Here is a 15,235-nt window from a genome sequence, read left to right on the forward strand (position 1 = left end):
TCAATTTAGTGCAAGGCAGTCATCGTCAATATATTTATCCAACTTTGGAGTCAGGGTTGAATCCACAGGGAACAATGTGAGTGGGGATTGAATTAGTTTGAAATTAAAGTTACAAGTTAAATTCAAACAACTGGCACGAAAAGAAAGTAAAATGGGGGTTTGAGTTTAACAAGTAATTATTGGTCTCTTGACTTTCAGTGTTTGTAACCAAAATTTTATGAGATAACTAGGATTATGTTCACTAGGACTTATGGTACATGATAGATGCTAAAATTAACTCAAGATTCTCATGGTAGTTAGGATGACAAGCTATCTATATTGATGATATCCTCAAATGTCTCTCGAACTATTCAAGATTCTAATTTCCTAATCCTCTCGGACTTAGGGAATCGCAACTCACTGTCCAGATTTTTACCTCAGGTTAATCAACCTTGTTACAGTGTTGATTATTAAACGAACCCTTTCCGAGTCCCTGTTGATAATTCACTTCCTACTGTTTATGATTTCTTTCTCAAGCAAACCAAAGTAAGTACGCCTATTGTTTGCAACCAACAGGCATAAATTATAATCTCAAAATTACCCAGAAATCCTAACACCTATTAAATCTTGAGTATTTAACACAATATCATGACCTAACTCTAGATCCCATAATCCAGGTTAAAGGATTTTTAGTTGCTCATAAGATAGAAAGAGATAACAACGATTGAATTCATAATTTAAAGCAATTAAACTTACAATAGATGAAATCCAAAGTTGATTCTCCTCCAAGTGCGATAAGAATTTCCCACAACTAAATCAAAGGATTGAAAATTGAATTCTAAGTTAAGAGAGTCAAAAACTACAGAGAAAAGTGACCAAGTACATGAAGTTCAAGGTCCCCCCACCTAAGAGAATTAAATACCCCCTTTTATAAGTTCCTAGATGTAATAAAACCTAAAAACTATGCCTTAAATAGAAAGGGCTATATATGGAAGCAAATCTCAAGTTTCAACTTTTTCTCAGAATAGACGACGTCATTTCTGATGGCTTGTCAGACACCTGACGGCTTTTGCGGAATGTCGTCAAAGCTTCCATTATAATAGCATCTTCTACTTCTCCTGACGACAACATTTGACGGCGTGTCAAATGTGTGACGACATGTGAGAAATATCATCACATCCTCATTGTAAATCATCATGTTTTACTTCGATTTGATGGTGATTTTGATGCCTTGTTAAAGTTGTGACGGTGCTTCAGAAATGTCGTCATACTTCACTTCAATTCTTCAGCTTCTGTCTAAGCTTAACGGTAATTATGACGGCCTTTCACATGTCTGACGGTGCTTCAAAGATGTCGTCAGCTACACTTCATCTTATTTTCACCAAATTTCAACTGATTTTGTTCTTCTTTTCTTTAGTTTCCTCCTTGACCACTTACATCTGCATTAAAACAATAAAAATAATCAAAAATAACAAAAGTTGCTTAAGACTTCACAATTATTTAGAGTTAAAAGGCTCAAATGTGTTAGTATCTGCTCACACATCAACACCCTCAACTTAAAACAATTGCTTGTCCTCAAGCAACCAAAATACAACACTACGATGCTTAACCAAGAAATACATAAGATACCCATGGCAGTTGATTTTTAATTTTAGCTCAAAACACATGGTACTCTCTAAGTTCAATTACTTATAAACCCAACTATGTTTATAAATGAAGATGCAGCATGTGACACGAAGGAATCAGGATTTGGCATCAAGTTAGAAACAACAACCATGCATATATACAAGTTACACTACCCAAACAAGTAGGCAGCTAGTGATAGAACCTGTGTTCCCTTACAACAAAGAAGTCCCTCCTAACTCATGTATGAAAACAAGCATGTCAATGCAGGGACGGTCAAGAGACACTCACTCTCAGAAAGAAATACCAATCAATATATGTCAAATACCATATGCTTTCCCTTATTTTCATTACCAAGGCTTTCAGACAGTTGAGTTAGGATCACTATAGGTCTTTTTCTTCGGCTTGTAATGTACGCTTGGGGCTGGAATGGTGTTAATGGATATTTAAAGTGACTAAGCCTCCTTGATACTACACTACTCTTTTGGGGTCCCACCTCTTAGCCTTTTTCTATTTTTCATTCATTCTTGATCACACATATTCTGGATGAGTGCTATTTTTTTTTAACACTTCGTTCTTTCTTTTCATAGTCTTTTTCTTTTCTTATTCTTTTTCAACAGCATTCATTATTTAAATCTTTTCTTTTTATTCAACCTCTCTTCATACACATTTCACATCATGCACCCCTATGATAGCCACCCTCAACTTAGGTTATTTGCCTAAGTCAAGGTGCACAGTATCCAAGGAGGACCAGGGCCAAAATAGGTTCATTCTGAGTTAAATGGGAAGGTGACAGGCGACATAAAAAGAATTAATCTATTCAGTCTCAAAAGAGGGATCAAGGGAGATATCATGCACACAGGGTAGGTAATTTAGGCTAAAAGTAGACTAATATCAACAACGGCCTATGATCCTTTCCTAACCCCTATCTTTCAACCAAGGCAAGACTAACTGGACAAGTTCTAGATTAAACATACAAAGGGACTTGAGCTAGACCTCTCACACACATGCCATAAAGGTACATCACAAGCTACTATCTATCCGATTCATGCAATTATTAGTAATGATTATCATGTCCCTAGAACTAATGCCATAAAAAGATTCACAGTAGTTACTTATAGATGCACATCACACAGTTATTAGATAGACAGTTGGAGAGGTATTTGTCATTCCAAGAGAGATCAACAAAAATATATCAACTGCCCTAGATACTTATTTTTCCTTTAATTAACCATAACACGTCACAAAACAAACACAATACGCCTAAATATGCCGGCTCTACTAGGAACAAGACTCCGAGGAAAAAAGGCACGGCAACAAAAACCCCAAGAGGAAATCAATACCCACAAGTAGCCTTAATACACCCTCAACTTAACATCATGCAATGTCCCCAATGCGTCAAACAAAAACAAGAGATTTAGAACCATACCTATGGTACCATGGGTGTGAAGATTTGATGTCAATCACATAACATGAATACAAACAACAAAATACCTTGGGTTGCCTCCCAAGAAGCACCTAATTTAGTGTCGCGACATGAATCAGTTATCTTGACTACTCAGACTTCGTCAAGATACCTTGTTGATAATTATTTATGTCTCCACTTAGAGGATTTGAAATGTTGACCCAACTTTTGATCAATACAACTTCGGGGTGTATTGGGAAAATGTGAGGGCATAATGAGGAATGTTCTATCACGCCACTTCGAAGACTTGAACTGCTTGCCCAATTTTACATCAAACTTTTGTATGGACTCATTTGGAAAAGGTGAGAATCTTAAACATCCACTAAATAGATATCGATCTTTAAGCTCCTTGGCCATCAATATTGGGGTTGTAGTATACCCTTTTGGAAGGACAAACTCCAAAATGTAAGAATCTTCCTTCTCATTTTCAAAATTCATCATTTGCTTGGGTGATTCAACTTTCATCACATCCACTAAGCATAATGTTGAAAAGTGATTCGAATAAGGACTAACCCTATATTTTGGAATAACTTCCCTATTAGTATTTTTACCCCGAAATAGACTAGAGTCTTCACGAGGATTGTGCTTGATTTCTTCTTTTGACTCTAATACCATTTCCTCATCCTTGGCATCTTCATTCATTAATAGTTCGGTTGGTTGAGAAATCACCGAGGGTTTCTCAACATCAAGCTCATCATCAATATCAAATTTTTTCTCTTCATCCTCACACTCTTTCATTATTTTAAATAATTCTATAGATAACATATCATCTAAACATAATATAGAAAAGTGCTTAGGATGATTGACCTAGATATCCATTTCTTCTATACTTTCTCTTCCCTGGTTAAATGCCCTAATGTCTTGACGTATGTCACATATGGTATCATTCATTATGTCTATACGATCCAACATTAGTTGAAGCATAGCTTCAATGTCACTTTTTCCAGTGCTTTGTTCTTCCTTTTCTTGACCATAAAACATGTCATACTCATAAGAAAAACTAAAACTTGGGTTAGCGTAATAAGGGGAGGGGGCATTTGGTTAATCACTTCAATGTCCATCTTGACCACCATATAAAGAACAATTATACTCTCGGTAGGATGGAGATAGTAAACACATCTCTCTCCGGGCAGCATATCTATAATCTTTCTAAAAGTGGGGTCCATCACAATATAGACATAGATCATCCAGATAAGATTTCCAACCATCAGACTCACATTCATTCCATGATGCCATAGTAAGAAAGAAATAAATAAAAATAAATAAAATCTACCTAACACAAGAAACAAAGGAAATCCCAAACAAATATTTACAAGTTTGAATTCAAGCAAGTAAGCTAAAATTCAAAACTAACTTAATAAGCCAAATTGTTCCCCGGCAATGGCGCTATTTTTTATAATGCTCAACTTACACGTCAATTTAGTACAAGGTGGTCATCGTCAATATATTTACCCAACTTTGGAGTCGGGGTCGAATCCACAGGGAACGATGTGATTGGCGATTGAATTAGTTTGAAATTAAAGTTACAAGTTAAATTCAAATAACTGGCACGAGAAGAAAGTAAAATGGGGGTTTGAGTTTAACAAGTAATTGTTGGTCTCTTTACTTTCAGTGTTTGTAACCAAGATTTTATGAGATAACTAAGATTATGTTCACTAAGTCTTACGGTACATGATAGATGCTAAAATTAACTCAAGATACTCACGGTAGTTAGGATGGCAAGCTATCTATATCGATGATATGCTCAAATGTATCTCGACCTATTTAAGCGTCTAATTTCCTAATCCTCTCAGACTTAAGGAATCGCAACTCACTGCCTAGATTTTTACCTCAGGTTAATCAACCTTGTTACAGTGCTAATTATTAAACGAACTCTTTCCGAGTCCCTGTTGATAATTCACTTCCTACTGTTTATGATTTCTTTCTCAAGCAAACCAAAGTAAGTACGCCTATTATTTGCAACCAATAGGCATAAATTATAATCTCAGAATTACCAAGAAATCCTAACACCTATTAAACCTTGAGTATTTAACACAATATCATGACCTAACTCTAGATCCCATAATCCAGGTTAAAGGAGTTTTAGCTGCTCATAAGATAGAAAGAGATAACAATGATTGAATTCACAATTTAAAGCAATTAAACTTACAAAAGATGAAATCCAAAGTTGATTCTCCTCCAAGTACAATAAGAATTTCCCACAACTAAATCAAAGGATTGAAAATTGAATTCTACGTTAAGAGAGTCAAAAACTACAGAGAAAAGTGACCAAGTACGTGAAGTTCAAGGTCCTCCCACCTAAGAGAATTAAAGACCCTCTTTTATAAGTTCTTGGATATAATAAAACCTAAAAACTATGCCTTAAATAGAAAGGATATATATGGAAGCAAATCTCAAGTTTCAACTTTTTCTCAGAATAGACGAAGCCATTTCTAATGGCTTGTTAGACACCTGATGACTTTTGCTAAATGTCATCAAAGGTTCCAGTATAATAGCATCTTCTGTTTCTCCTGACGACAACATTTGACAGCGTGTCAAATATGTGACGACATGTGAGAAATGTCGTCACATCCTCATTGGAAATCATCATGTTCTGCTTCGAGTTGACGGTGATTTTGACGCCTTGTCAAAGTTATGACGGCGCTTCAAAAATGTCATCACACTTCACTTTAATTCTTCAGCTTCTGTCTAAGCTTGACCACAATTATGACAGCTTTTTACATGTCTGACGGCGCTTTAAAGATGTCGTTAGCTATACTTCAGCTGATTTGCACCAGATTTTAACTGATTTTGTTCTTATTTTCTTTAGTTTCCTCCTCGATCACTTACATCTGCATTAAAACAATAAAAATAATCAAAAATAACAAAAGTTGCTTAAGACTTCACAATTATTTAGAGTTAAAAGCCTCAAATGTGTTAGCATCTGCTCACATATCAAAACTCAGAATCTCACTTCTCAAATGTGTAGTCTTCTCTGATGGAAAGAATTGAATAAGGAACTTCCGAGCTAGATCTTCTGAAGAAGTAATTGAGAGTGGTAGTTCAGCATGTAACCACCTTTTTTCTTCCCCAATTAAAGAAAAAGGAAAGAGATTCATTCTGATATAATCAGTATTCACCCCTAATGTAGGTATCGCTTATTTCCAGAAAGGTCTGTATGTGTTGTTGTGGATCCTCATATGAAAATCCAGCAAATTGCCCAGCCAAATTCAGCAATTACACCATATTCTTCTTTAATTCAAATTGACCACCTGGCTTTGGCTTGTGAATACTCTTAGTAGCATGGTTCATGAGTGGGATTGCCACCTCATGAATAGGTCTAGCAGCTGCTTGAGCAGGAGCAACTGGAATAACCGGAGCTGGAATACGTCTGGCATTTGGATTATTTGGATCAACAAGATTAGGATCTCTATGTTCAGACATTTGAACCTGCTGGATTGAATATTAAGCTCTTCGCCTCTATTAAAATACCAATTCTGGTTCCGAATAAGACTCTACCAACTCTCTATCTCTCACCAGTCCTGTATTCATCTAGTCCTACAAAAAGTCAGCTACTAAGATCAAGTCGTTAACAGTTACACTTACTATCAAAAATCAAAAATTTAGCAAATTACTAATTATACTAGTCCTCGGTGACGACACCAAAAACATATTGTGTTCAAACGTACACGCTAGTATACTCAATCATACAAGTAATATCGTGACTTAGACAGTCGGATATCGTACCATGAGGACTATGTAACTAGCAATTCAATCAACTTTAGTTTTAGACAAGGAGGTATTAAGTGTTGTAAAGTATCAAGGTGATTTTAAGGTTTTGAATAAAAATATAAATAAATAAGAAATAACAATTTGTGACAATAGCAAAGAAGGCAGAGGTTGTAAACAGTAATGATGAGAATTTTAGGGTTCAGGCATTTCTAACAATCTTACAAATCTCTATTTTTATCACAATCTAGTCGGTTATCGGGTTGTTGATTCGCAGGGTTTATAACACAATGATGGTCTCACGACCTCTAATCTTCTACCTACTTTAACTTTGCAACTACATCATTGAGTGGGGATGCAATAATTCGTTTAGATGTATATGGTTATCTTTCTACAATTGAACCAAACAAGGCTTCTAGGTATATCCATATCCTAAATGCTAATTCAAATCCTCTATTTTATAAATATATGAGAATCTTGATCCTTAATCTCTTTGTTCTATCCTACAATTCTCCTCTCGGATTCACATAGAAATATAGATTTATTCTAATGGTGGTCACTCATCAAAATAGCAAGCACAAGAAATTAAGAACAACCCAGATGATAATCCAACAATAACTACGATAAAGAATGTCAAAGAGTAATCATGTTCTTGGCCTCAACCCCAGAACAAGGGTGTTTAGCCACTCTTGTTTGAATTCAATATCAAAAATAAATAATTAATCATAGCAAAAATTAATCTTGAAGTAAAGAAGTTTAAAGAAATTCTAAGAACCCTAAAAGAGAGGTTTTGGTGTTTTTCCGTCGTTACTGTGCTTTTCGAAGTGATTTCAATTGACTTGAATTGTTCCTTTTATAGCTAGGTCAAATTCTCCCACTTTTGTCTATCACCGCGACGTGGTCTGCTATACTCACCGTGATGCAGTACAATCGCGGTGAGATTCTAGATTTTGACAATTGTGGATTGGACCCTCACCGCGACGCGATGCTATCGTAGTGAGCTACTGGAAATTATTTTTTCCACTTTTCTCCTTCACCGTGGCGCAGTGGTATCGCGATAACCTTTTGGAATTTCAATTCTTGGAGATTTACCATTCACCGCATCGCGGTGATATCACGACGGACTACTGGATTTGTTGTCTCAACTTCTTTCTCTTTCTTGCTTCATTCTTTTCTTTTCAAGCCAAGTTCCAGTATCCTCATCTTCATATTGACCTCATTGCTCCTTTCACCATTTAACTTTCGCTCATGCGTCCAACCACATTTAATTCCATCACAATTTAGTCCTACAAAAACTAATCATGTTCATTAGATAAGGAACGTAATTAAAGCTCAATTACAATCAGAATAGCACATTTTAGCTCTCAGAACAAGTCAAAATATAGGTGAATATCGGTGATTGGACATATAAATATGCCCAAGGTCATTCAACATCACCACATCATATTCATCAAACATATTTACCTTAAAAAATTTAATATTTTATATTTTAATTATTTATATATTTTATAAACATATTTAATAGTTAAATATCTATGATGGTTCAATTAGACTTTGAGTTTGGACTCTTTTTTTTATTCTTAGTACTCTATTCTATTTTTTAATCATTTTTTGGTTGGCTCACGGGCCAGCCCAGTCTATATTGTTCAAGCCCCACGAGCCAACGCGCTTATACAGGCCGGACTAAAAAGTCCTGTTCCTACATGGACTGCAAAAATTGTAGCCCAACCCTAACAATTTATGGGTTGGGCCGGACTAACTCAATGGGTTTGGCCCATATTGACGGCTCTAAAATAGGGTGCTTATTTTGTATAGATATGTTATTTGTCCATTATTTTTTATTGTGATAATTCATAAAATAGTGAAGGCATGTGATGATTAATTCATAGTTTTAATATTTTCCTCAAAAGGTCAAGTGAGATCATAAGGTCGTAACAATTGTGGGATACCAAGATCCTTCCCTGGAGAAAAGTGCCCTTTGTGGCGTTGCTCAACAACCTGTCAGTATTGTGCACTGGTATGAAGATTCTTTAGAAGCACGAGTGCAATCAAGAAATACTGACACAATTAGTATCTTATGTTATAATCGATGCGTTGTTTATAAAATAAAAATAAATATTTTGGATGTACAATTTCAAATTTTTAATTGATTTTACATTTAGTTTATGTTTTACCACTTGTAAGTTGTTCTAATTTGAATAAGTGAAATGGCGTTTACTCTGACATTTAAATTCAATATTTTTGAGCCCATGCAAGCACGGGCATATCACATCTAGTTCGCTTTAAAATTCTTAGCAATAATTTTAATCAGTCATAAAACTTATGAAAATTTTGGTTGAATAACTAATTAGTATTAATTTAAATAATAGTTGATAACAAGTCTCTATGGAATGATAAATGATCTTGTGGCTTTATTACTTGTTGACTATGTATATACTTGGATGTGCATGAGAAACCAAAATTTAACATGAGTTTTTCTTAGTTGGATTGGAAATTACATCGCAACATAAAGAAAACTATGATATTTGAAGAGAAAGTTCTAGAAAGTCATAATTTGTGGCAGAATAGTAAAATGAAAAGTCAGAATGTAACATAATGAATATATGATTCACATCATCTATAGCTAATTTGGAACTGAAGTTAGTTATTGGTAATTCTTAGATTACCTGACACGTCATACTTTTATACAACATATAAAGCATATACTAATCTTAAGATTTATTTTGATTGAGATTCAATGAAGATGATAAATAATAATCAATAATCTATAATTTACAATATATATTACTAAAAGTGTAAAGACCTTAAAAAAGTTATTTGAACTTTTTGCCCTTCATTAAAAGACTCTCCTTCAGACAAAACTATTTTTTCATTATTTTTTTAATTTATTATTTAATTATTTTTAGTATATTAACTAAACTCCTAAAATATATGGGACTCCTAAAATATATAAAAAGAGAATCAATTAACATTTTAATAAGAATTACCATATTTTGAAGGGGGAGGGGCTTTACCATAAGAAAAACCTACTGGAAAAACATTTGAATTTAGGAAAATTCAACTTGACGAAAAAGGAGCAAAAAAAAGTTGAGACTACAAAGAAAAATTTGAATTTGTAATTGTATAAGAAGTGAAATAAATATCATTCTAACTAATTATATCAATATAAAGACGTTAAAATAAAATAAAAGATTATTTGCTCTCTCTTAACATAAGTTACTAAAATTTTAAGCGAAAAATACTCCTAAAATAGGATTAAAAAATACTTCTAAAATAGGATTATATTAAGAAAATACTTCTATAAATATTGAGATGCACGTTAAATTAGAGAAGAAACTGGTTTACTTATTGTGAAAATATGACTGATGCTCATCTAACTTGATTCGGTTGCATGTCTAGATTGATGGATGCTTAATTTTCTAACCCTCAACTTCATTCAATGTGTGTGTATATATCTTCTTTGTTTTTATTTAAGTTATTTTTTTATTGTCAAAATTTTCGCTTAGATAAGAATTATTTTCATCAAAACTGAAGTTTTGTGATCACTATTGTATTATTTTGTTATAGTTTTTTCGCTCAAACAAAAAATATTTTCATCAAAATTGAAGCTTTTTTATCACTATTATATTATTTTGCTGTAGTTTACAAGTCGTAGATGAATTTTCAAGTTTTAGATGGCTTTGAGGAATTGTTTTAGGTAAAAATTAAGTTTAATTGTATTATTTTTATATCTCTTTTTTGAGATTTTTTTTGTGTAAAGGTAAAGTTTAGTTGTATTATTTTGATATCTCTATTATCGTATTATTTTGTTATAGTTTACAGGTGGTAGATGAGTGTCGGAAGACTTTGAGGAAATTTTTGTGTAAAGTTCAGATTTAATTATATTGTTTTGATGTCTTTATCATCATATTGTTTTATTATTTTGTTGCAGTTTACAGGTGGTAGATGGATGTCGATCAGCTTTGAGAAATTTTTTTGGTAAGGTTAGGTTTAATTAAATAAATTCTCCAAAAGATGTTGAATTTAATTATTATATTCATCTTTATTATTTAAACAAATATTTTATTTAGTGTAACGTTTAAACTCAATAAAGTAAGGTACACACGCAAGGCGCGTACACCTAAACTAGTATATATATATATATATATATATATATATATATATATTTAATCTATTAAAAGCGTGAAGACCCTTGAAAAAGTAATTTGAATTTTTTTGTCATTTATTAAAATTCCTTGAAATAGACAAAATTGACTTTTCACTATTTCTCCAATTAATATATTTTATCTTAAAAAGAATTTGTGCTGGACTTTTCCAAATTAAAAAATGTCTGTTTTCAGGTTTGTGTCCTTCTAGATTTATGAATGCTTCTGTCCTTGTAGATTTAAAATATTCTACTTCCATACAAACTATTCTAATTTCAAATTCTCTATTTATATTTAGGTCATATTTAAAATTTACCTGCGAAACTCCTCTTCCTCTTTAAAAAAAAGTTTATAACCCTTCCGTAGGCAAAATCTTGGAGCCTAATCAAAGTGAGCTTGCATGGCTTATAAAGAACCCAGTTTAAAAGCAAGGTATAATTGTACCTCGGGGATGGCTCATTGAATTTTTTGATAATCGGATTTAGCCGTCACGCTGCATGCACAAAATTCAATTTTTTATAAGTAATTCTTTTTTATTTTGTGTCCCTCATGAAGTTTATGAAGATTTTTAAGTTGTTAATTTCTGTTATGTTTATGTTTCCTTAATCTTTTTGCTATAATTATTTTGGATATCAGTAATTTGCTTCGAGTATGTTTCTTACAAGTGCATCAAGTCTTTTGCTAACTTTAAGGATGTCATCGTCAACGTCAATTGAATAAGCCATCAAATATTTTGTGCCTTTTTGCATCTTATTTTGTTGTTGGACAGGCACAGCTAAGAGGAACTTACGACTCAAGACCAATTCTAAAATCGATCGGACTCATTGTATTTATTCTAACGTAATAGTGCATTACAGGTTGATAATCATCGGTATGTACTATTTGTTATCATAACGTGTGTTTCAGTAAGAGCTAAAATATAGTTCATGATTTTGGCTTAATAATACAAATTAGAACAAGAAGACATGAAAACAGTAAGCCGCGTGACATTGTTGATACGTGCAATCTCGAATATGTTTGAAGACAGGAGAATATCAATTCCAGAGAATGAATTATAAGTATTCCTGGCCCTGAATACGAGAAATGTCTGACCAGTGTCTGACCAGTGAAGTTTTTGCCGTTACATGAGTAATTTATTTAATATTTGTTGTTGCACTTAGAAAAATAAACGGTGCGAGGCCGTGTTCATTTAATATTGAAGACGATACCAAGAAGCAGAGAGAAGGGCAGCAGTATTATAACAATGGTGAAAAAATATTTGAAAATCTAGACGTCCGAGGAGATATTCTCTTCTCAAATTGAACCCAAAAATGTTCTACCAGTAACTTCTCTAACTTGGAAAATACGCAAATCACATACACTCAATATTAGTTTTTTTCCTTTCTCTTTGGTTTAGGTCTTCAAAGAATGTATAAATAATTGAAAGATTTTCTCTAAATGAAACCCGACCAACAATGGCATAATCAACTCGTAGGTACTTTTTTTCTTTGTGTTGTTACTTTACAGTTATGCTATTACTCCCTCTCTCTTGTTTCTCTACTGTGTGAGAAAGAAAAGATCAAATTTTGATATCAGAAGTCAAAATTTTGCGTTGACTATTATGGGGATCCCTTGGGCGGGAATCAGCTTTGGAGCTCAATTATGACCTTTGGTGAGAAATTTTGATGACGTTGATCCCAACAAAAACTATTCTTTCTGGGTACACTTCGCAGAAATTGATCCTTCAATTACAGATGTAGGACAGAGGGTTATTGACATCTAATAAATGGTGACATTGTATTTCTAGATGTGAAATTGTGAAACTAGCTGGGGGTGTTAACAACGTTATTGTATTGAACACAACCATTGCAGTCAGTGGCAGGAGCACGACAATCACATTATATCAAACAACAAGGACTCGTGCCATCATTAGTACCATCAAGATTTTTGAGGTTATACATCTGAATCTAAACATCACCCAATCGAGGAAGGTAAGATAAATATTTCGCTCACACTTCTTAGAGGGTCTTTTCTTATTTTAAGCTGGAAAAGAAACACTGTTATACATGTTTTCATGAAAATATGTGACAAGGTCCTATTTATGCAAGGTATGAGAGGATCATACTCCCTTGTTTTGTTGAGTTTTACAAGAATGTTGTTCAATTCATGTATTGACGGTATTAAAAATATTTATAAACGATCATATCATTTATAAAGTAATTACAAGGAAGTTCCTATGATATTCATTAATCTTTAACTTGATAAAATTCACAAGCAACCTACTATAGTAAGTTTAAATTACACTGAATGTATGCAAAAACTAAACACGTCGATGCTCTAACGAAAACAGCACTAGGCCAGATTTGCGGAATTTGGTTATGGACAACTTTTGAATTTCAAAAGCTAATAATCTTTTTAATAAATTCTGTATTTTCGGTTTGAATCGCAGTTCATTTATGCTATCAAACAATGTTTCAATTCTGACATTTTCAACACATGGTTCCTTAATTTAATAACCATTTGCTCTTTATTGATTTTCATAGTATGTTCAGATTGATGATATATTACACACTTACATCACTAGATAAGATTTGTATGTAGTGGCCTTTTAAGATTTTCATTTTTTAATACTCACTTTGATTAACTTCTATTCTTGATCTAACCTTGGGTTCTACAACGCCCAATTGATATTATAACCACTTTCTTCTTCATTAATGTGTGAATTCCTTAAATGATGGTGGATGCAAAAGCACTCATTGTTTAAATTCCAGCTAATTGAGCCCTAACTCGCTTTTTGGCAAGTTTAGATTTAGTGGGAGTCTAAGAGTATTGCAACTGTCATAATATTAACCTTTATTTTGCTGATTTCTCTGTTTTAGCTGAAAATTATTTTTATGTACTTGCAAATTATGCTATTCATTTTTCTAGGTTAATTTAATCAAATTGAATTGAAATATTAGAAGACTATTGTGAAACTTTGTTAGAGTACTTGCCTTCTCTCTAGCTCTTTCAGTTACATAATCGTTAATAGATCCATCTATTTTGTGTGTTCTGCAGATCCTTACAGATCGCTTCATCATTCCCTTTAGGCGGCATAAAAGTTCCTATGTTAAGTTGGGTTGATCACAAAATTTATCTGCTGTACAAAAAGTTAGATGACAAAGTTGTAGTTGCATGATACTATATGTTGATTCCTGATTTTTTTTAATGATGATAACTTATAATCCTGAACGTATAAGTCTTTATCAATCTAGGTTAAATCACATAAATCGGTATATATTCAGCATTCTTAAAACTTATCCTTGTCTTTTAGTAATATATCTATAGATTTGTCTCTCGAGGGTCAAATTAGGCCTTATCATCAATATCTAATTTCTCAATTCATTAATAAGCTGATTATGCTCGAGAATGTTCTTCAAACAGATTGTCACAACTCTAAAAGAAAAAGGTATACCAACAATTGAAGTTGCAACATTTTTCTTACACTGTAAGTATTTTTATCTTTGTGGTTTTATCAAGTTTTTAACAACAAAGATGGTTATTGAGCTAGCTAAGTGTGATGACATTTAAGCTGTTGTACTATTGCACCCAACATTAGTATTCAAGGTTGATTATTTTAAAAGTAGGGCCATTATGATTATTTATGTAGGGTTGAATCACAAAACTTAAATCACAAAACTTAACTTATTGTGTAGATTTAGTTGTATAAATATTCTTTTATTCGATTAGTGCATAAAATCTAAATTCATAAAATAAATCACAGTACTTATGTAAGTTGGAGGCCTTTCAGTAGTCCTATCGATAAATAATCATTAGTACATGAAAATAAAAAGTGAGCAAAGTATGCGCACCCTACTTAGTACAACTCCCAACCTCACATAGTATTGCATTTGCTTGGAATTTCATTGCTGAGGTAACTGGTTGAGTCATTCATCCCTGACATGGGCAAAGTCAGCAGATAAAAGTTATGCTCCGACAGAAACATACTCGAATGATAGGTGGGTAACTAGCTTCTCTGTCATATACTTCTCGGTAAAGATGTGTCAGTTGCCAAAACATAGAAGAGACTCTCTCTCTTCTTTCCTTACACGATTGTGAATGGATCCACATATTTGTGTATTTTGCAAAAATAATACTTGCGAATCGCTTCACCAATCTCTTTATTGGGGTCCTAAGATTCAAGTATGTGATACGTATTTGTTTTTCTTGATACAACAACAATTGACATCAATTTTTAAAACACAAACCTCAGTTCTAAAGTGCATCCATGATAAACACTCTTATTGACATATATACAATTATGATTTTAAGGAAAAAAAAAATTGTGTAAGATGAA

This window comes from Capsicum annuum, chromosome 6 (assembly GCF_002878395.1).
Source record: "Capsicum annuum cultivar UCD-10X-F1 chromosome 6, UCD10Xv1.1, whole genome shotgun sequence".
Taxonomy (NCBI): Eukaryota; Viridiplantae; Streptophyta; class Magnoliopsida; order Solanales; family Solanaceae; genus Capsicum; species Capsicum annuum.